This window comes from Pongo pygmaeus, chromosome 10 (genome assembly GCF_028885625.2).
Source record: "Pongo pygmaeus isolate AG05252 chromosome 10, NHGRI_mPonPyg2-v2.0_pri, whole genome shotgun sequence".
NCBI classification, from domain to species: domain Eukaryota; kingdom Metazoa; phylum Chordata; class Mammalia; order Primates; family Hominidae; genus Pongo; species Pongo pygmaeus.
Window position 1 is genome coordinate 65,578,300 of NC_072383.2, and position 7,234 is coordinate 65,585,533.

The window sequence follows — 7,234 nt, forward strand, 5'->3', positions numbered from 1 at the left end:
CATATATTTCACAGCTGTGGTGCTAAGAGACAGATTGCTTGGAATGCCATGGGTAGACAAAGCCAAACAAAAATGAGAGCATGAGGAAATTTTTCTGGTGAAAACTATTTTTCCTTACAAATTTGAAATATTTTCCCTTTTATGTTATATTCTTTTTTTCCCCTTTTGAAGTAACACGGCTTCATCCTCTGCCAAATGTATTCCTTCCCACCCCTACCCCACTTTTGGTTTCTTCAATAAATAAAAATTGATTCCTTCACCTCATTCACTTAGACAGTTTCACAAGCTTATAGTGCATGTTGAAAGAAGTGTTGGATTTATTTTTTTCAGTAGATGAAAATAGTAAAATTGCTAAACTGCATTAAAAAATTTTCCATATAATTGAAGGTGAAGGCATCAATAAGCAAAGCACTTTTAAGGCAATACTAAGGTTGTCAGCCTTTGGACTGTACTGAGTTTCTTCTCCCCATCACGGGGAATGAGATCCATTCTTGGCTGTTTGTTTAGTATTCTGTAATGAAAGGAAAAGTCACTCCCACATTTTTTGGGGTAGAGAAGGGGTTGTTAGTCAGCAGGACTATCAAACAACAGTAGTCATTGCTGTTGCCTGGGCCTTTGAGTGGACCGAAGGAGACCAAACTGAAAGGTTCTGCAAAGTCCGTCTAAGTGAAAGATGTTGCTGTTATCATCTGATTTAGTCATCAAAACCTCCTAAGAACCTCTACAGAGGTTTGAGATGGGGAAGGAAGGAAGTGAAAGTAAAATCAAGCATTTCCGTGACTATTTAAAGCCACCCTAGGAATAAGCCTTGCAGGGTAAAGAGTTGAAATTGAATGAGGCTTTCAGTTTTCTGTGGGTTTCACTGATTCACATTAGCCCGAGGGCTAACTTTTTGTCTCTCCCCATGTAGCGGTAGTTAAACCCCTGGTTGGCATGAGATAAAATCCTGCTGTGCACACAGAAACCAACTTCTTAGGCATTAGTCAGGGTCTCTGAAGTAAAAGTGCCTTAGCCACTTCCGTTTTTTTTATTTTTAATACTCATGATGTGTTAGAAAGTGAAAAAATGCCAAGACAGGCTTACAAACACTGTGGTATACTTTTTAATGTTTATGTTTAAGAAATTAGTAATCTTAACACATGCATTTAAGTAAGTGCAATTGAATTATTTTGCTTTTCAAAAGATTTACAACATAAAGAAGCATTTCTACAGGGTATACTATAGGCAGTGGGACCCAAGTTTAAGGTTGTGTGAGGGACGACTCCCTCCAGTCAGATGAGTGAAAGTAACTGTACATATAATCTCACTTGGGGATGATGTCAAATGTCCATGTCTGCCACCCTGTCTAAACTAGGAGGCTGGGCTAAAAGGCTCCCTTGCCCTCCTTCTCCCAGCTCCCCACCCCCTATTGCCACCACTGAGACCAGATCATAAGTACACAGTTATGCCTGTGTGGGGAAGTGGGGAGGAGAAACACAAGGGATGATGGAGAGGTCCATTATGTACTCCTTACACAAATATTTTTCAAGTGCATACTATGTGCAGAGGTAAGAAGATAGTACCATAGTTAAACTCATATTTAGGGTTTAAATCCTGGCAGTGTTATTCCCTACTTGAGTTATAAAACTTCTATAAGCCTCAATTTTCTCATCAGTTAGCTCATTTGTGAGATGCTTCATTAGTTGTTATGAGGATTAAATGACTTACCCATATAAAGTTATCTGAACAGCACCACCTTGCACTGTGAGCAAGCAGTATAAAATTCTTGACCTCAGGGAGCTTAACTTCCATCTCCCTCACTGCATTTTGCTCTCAGCTCTCCCCTCTGCAAGCTGGTCTACCTGAAACAACTGCCTTGCAATATCAAAAGATATCTGATAAAACGGGTAAGTGTAGCTCCACTGATGAGGACAAAAAAAAAAATCAGCTGTATTAAGGAAATTCTCTTAAAAAGTCATTAATCTGCCATTCAACATGCAACAATGTGTGTTAGACACTGTTCGGGGAATGCTGATACTGTAGTGAACAAACCAGGTGTGGTTCTGCACTCATGGGTGGGAAAGATATTGGATACATACATTGTTCTGCACAATGTAAACATTTTGTTGTAGTATGACGTGCATACAGAAAGTGCGCAGATAAGTGCACAGCTCAACTCATAGTCACGAAACGAATGCACACATATAATTAGTACCCAGTCCAATAATCGGAATCTTACCAGAACCCCAGATGCCTTCTTGTGCCTCCTTCCACTCACAGTCACTTCCAAGGGTAAATATTATACTCATTTCTGTTAGGTTGGTCCTAACAGTTTTCCTGCACACATTACTTTAATGACAAAAACCGCAATGACATTTGCACCAACATAATAAAAGTCAGCATAGTATTCACTGCCAGGATTCAAACTCTAAAGTAATGGCAAAAGCCGCAATTACTTTTGCACCAAAATAATACAACCACAGATTACTTTTGCCTGTTGTAAAACTTTATTAAAAAGGAATCCTGACATACTCTTTTGTAATGGGCTTTTTTTTTTTCACTCAACATTATGTTTGTGAGAGTCATCCTTTTTTTGTATGTAGCTGTAGTTTATTTATTCTCATTCTTGCATATTATTCTCCTACATTGTGTGAATTTACCATGATTTTTGTATCCATTCTATTGGGTTGTGTCTAGTTTGGAAATATTACAAATACTGCTTATGTTAATATTAATGCTGTTAACATTCTTGTTCATGCCATTTGTTAGATACACATATGTATTTCTGTTGGGCATATTTTTAGGAGTGGAATTGCTCAGTATAAGGTATGGGTATGTTCAGTTTTAGGAGATACTGTCAAACAGCTTTCCAAAGTAGTTGTAACAATTTACACTCTGGTCAGCAGAATAAGAGAGTTCTGACTGCTTTATATTGTCTGTCTTTTTCATTTTAGTCATTTTGGAGGGTATGTTGTAGTTTTGCAATATGATTAAAAACATTTTTGTTTTTTTCAGGGACAGGGACTTGCTCTGTTTCCCAGGCTGGAGTGCAGTGGTGTGATCATAGCTCACAGCAGCTTCGAGCTCCTTGGTTCAGGCAATCCTGCCACCTCAGCCTCCTGAGTTACTGGGACTGCAGTCCTCCCAGCTCAACCTCTCCTGAGTCACTGGGATTTTCGCATTTTAATTTTCATCTGTGCTTTCCTATTGATTAATGAAGTTGAGTGCCTTTTCATATGTTTATTTTCTGTTTGAACATCTTCTCTCATAGAGTATCTATTCTGACATTTGCCCATTTTTCTATCGAGTTATTTTCCTGTATCTCATTGATTTGAAGGAGTGCTTTAAATATTCCAGATAATAGTCCTTTGTTAGACATATGTTTGAAAATCTGTCTCTCAGTGTATGGCTTTTTACTCTCTTAATGGTTTTGAAGAACTGAAGCTCTTAATTTTAATGTAGTCCAATTGATCAATATTTTTCCCCTTCACAGTTATTGCTTTTTGTGTTTTAAGAAATCTTTGCCTGAGACAGTTCTTGTGGAAACAGCTAGTGCAACACTGAGAAACTGTTGTACATTATGTTGCCTACAGTACAAACAGCACAGTCAGGATAGCTAAAGGTGACCCCAAGAAACCAAAAGGCAAGATGTCTGCTCATGCTTTCTTTATGAAGACAATCCTGGGAGGAAAATACAAAGAATAATCCAGAGGCCCCTGTAAACTGCAGTTTCCAAGAAGTGGAAATACACTGAGAGGTGGAATACAATGTGTGGTGAAAGAGAAATATAAATTTGATGAAATGGTGTGGTATAGTATGAACAGGAAATAAAGAATTATAGACCAACTAAGGGAGGCAAGAAGAAAGATGATAACACCCCACTCTCATGCCCCACCTTCCTCTTCTACTTAGATCTGTGCCCGATAGTAAATCCACAAATTTAGGCATTTCTACTGGAGATGTGGCCAAAAACCTGGATGACATATTATGTATGTAGAATTCCTAAAATGCCCCCATAAAGATATTTCCCCCTAATCCCCAGAACCTGGGAATATGATGAGACATCACTTACTAGTGTGGTTGTCATATTTCATGTCAGGGTTAGGTAATCTCCTTAAGATAGGAGATTATCTTGCAGGATCTAATTTAATCACATGAGACCTTTTAAGCAGAGAGCTTTCTCCAGCTGGTGGCAGAAGGCGACGTCAGAGAGATTTGAAGAGTAAAGGGGTTACGGCTTGAAGTTGCAGGAGGCCCACCTGAGAAGGAATTCAGGAAAATTTAAAAGAGCTGAGAGAGGCCCTGGCCAACAGACATCAAGGAAAGAGGATCCTCAGTCCTACAACCACAAGGGACTGAATTCTTTCAGCAACCTGTGTGGGCCTGGAGGTGATGTCTACTTAGAGCCTCCAGGTGAGGACCCAGCTTGGCTGATGGCTTGGTTCCCGCCTTGTGATTCTCTGAGAGGAGAACCAGGTGACATCGTGCTGGACTTTGTTAAAAGCTGTTAAGTGTGTGGTAATTTGTTATACAGTGACAGAAAAATAAAACATGCAGGATAAATTTAGTGATGGTGAAAAGCTACCTTATAACAAAGTTGAAGGAGATGTATGGGAAGTAGGTGGCCAACTATAATCTAAAGCAAAGGGATGGTGATAGAGTTTGGCTATTTGTCCTCACCCAAATCTCATGTGGAATTGTAATCCCTAATGCTGGAGGAGAGGCCTGGTGGGAGGTGTTTGGATCATGGGAGCGGATGCCTCATGAATGGCTTGGGCCATCCCCTTGGTGATAAGTGAGCTCTCGCTCTGAGTTCACACAAGATCTGGTTGCTCAAAAGTGTGCGGCAGCTCCCCTGTAACCCATGCTCTCTCTCTTGCTCTCATTCTTGCCATGTGAAGTGTCTGCTTCTCTTTTGCCTTCCGCCATGACTGGAAGCTTCCTGAGGACCCCCCCCCAGAAGCAGATGCCACTATGCTTCCTGTATAGCCTGCAGAACCGTGAGCCAATTAAACCTCTTTTCTTATAAATTACTCAGTCTCAGGTATTTCCTTATAGCAGTGCAAGAACTGCCTGATACAGATGGAATAAAGAGATCATCTAGCACACACCAGAAAAAAGGATGGAAGAGTAAGGTGAGGAGTATGAGAAAGGGAAAAAGAGGATGCGAAAGAGAATAATGAGGAAAACTGGACGTCTGTCTCCATGTGCATGTATACAGGACAACTGCAGTAACTGACCACCTCCTGTTTGAGAGTCTGTTGTTCTCCTGGGTTTCATTCTGCAATTGAAATATAATCACACTGTAGTTTTGAAGCGCTCCAGGAAATGCAAGTGGTTTCCATGTTGTGTTCATGGGTGTCACAAGCACCCAGAAATTCAATCAAAGTTGTCCACATTTCTAAACATTTTTAAAATGAAAAGAAACTCTTTTGTTACCCTCACTCCATGAATTTAGAGATCTGTGAGAGAAGGCAATTAAAAATGTTCCTGGAGTTAAAAAAAAAAAAAACTTATTTGTAAGGTAGTGTTGTTGATTAGAAGTCTTGAGTTATCAACTGTACATCAGCTGTAATTTGTAAAAAGAACAAAACAAACTAGATGACTTTTTATGGTCTGTGCTTGGTGGTGTAATGCTGTAGAAGGTGGCACTTTTTGGAGGGGGCTGTAGCTCACGGATGAGGCTAAACCTCCTTACACTGCTTCAGGCTGCCTTGTTTTTCTATATGGTGACATAACATTCTGCTGACATTCTTAGCTGTGGAAAAGGGGCACTGGCTGGCATGGGAAGTGTTCTGATTATTTTTAATTAAATCTAGTAGTTCGAAAACAAACTGTAGAGGTCTTCATTGTCAGAATACTGCATAGGTACTGCTTCAAGGAAGGTGCATAAGCCTTCTGACCTTAAGCACACACTTTGCAACATTCTGTTATTTTTTTGGTATCATTAGAATGCTAAGACTCCCTTTCCTATTAATGTTTTTATTGAGGCACAGCATAGCACAGAAGAACGCATAGAGGAGGCATAGAGCACTGTGAGTTTCCACAAAATGAACACACCTGGGTGACAACCACCCAGGATGACAAGCCCCCATGCACGCTCCTCGTAGCTCCAGCTGCCCATTCTCCCCAGAGGCAACCTACACCCTACCCTTAATACATAGATTGGAGTTCTCTCAGAATGTTGAAATGCTTTTGAAGCAGAGTATGCTGTTTTTAAAACTGGGAGGAAAAAAAAAAAAAGAAATTTCACTCCAAGATTATGAAGATCTTTTCCTGTTTTCTTTAGGAGTTTTATTGTTTTATCTTTTGCATTTAGGTCATGATCCATCTTGATTTAATTTTCGGCGTGGCAGTGAGGCCAGGTTACTGTCTATCCTTGGCCCAGTGGAGAACCTGGTGTCTTCACTGGGATCCCTTCCTTGGCAGGTCCTGAGTTCCTATTTTCATCTCCTGAGACTGCCAGAAACTCTGATGATTTTCAGAGGCTTTCTACTTCTGTTTTTCAACCTCTACTCTTCATATACCCCCAATTCAGCACATGCTTTGAAGGGAAAGCCAGCTGTGTGTTTGAAACCCTTCAGGTCTCTTTTAGAAGTTCTCTGGCTTCTCTGTCCTCAGATTCTGGGCTCTGCCATCAGCTCACCTCTCTGCTCTCTCAAGTCTTAGCCTCTCCAGTTCTCTCAGCCTCGACAGTCCGCCACTGCCTTCAAACAGGTGTTTTCTGCATTTAATTTGGCCTTTCTTGTTTTGCTGTAGTTCCAGGTGATGTAGAGTAACAGTGCACAGTGACTCCATATCACCTGGAACAATGGAAACATTTTAAATTGCAATTATGTAAAGTAATAAAAGAAAAAAAACCCATAATGCTGTTATAAGAGGGAATATTAGAAGTCTGTGGCTCAAGTTCACTGTGTTCTGTAGAAACACTGTAGTTTATCAATATCATACCTGAGACTTCAGCACATAGACACAGAGTTAGTGAAAGAAGCCAGCAGCTAAACGCCTAATTCCACTTCTCCCATCAGCCCTTCATTTGTAATGAGCAATTTAACCTCTCTAGGCACCAGTTTGTCTGGTTCTGGCATTTATTCTTCATCTTAGTGGCAAGATCCTGTCTTAAGTGCTTTAAACCCTTGGAACAAAAGGCAACCTTTGACTAACTTGGCCCATTTAAAAAGAGGTACCACAGAGGTTCCCTTCACTCATTTAAAGTGTTGCATAGGGGCTGGGGAACGGGTAGAAGTGGGGGGAA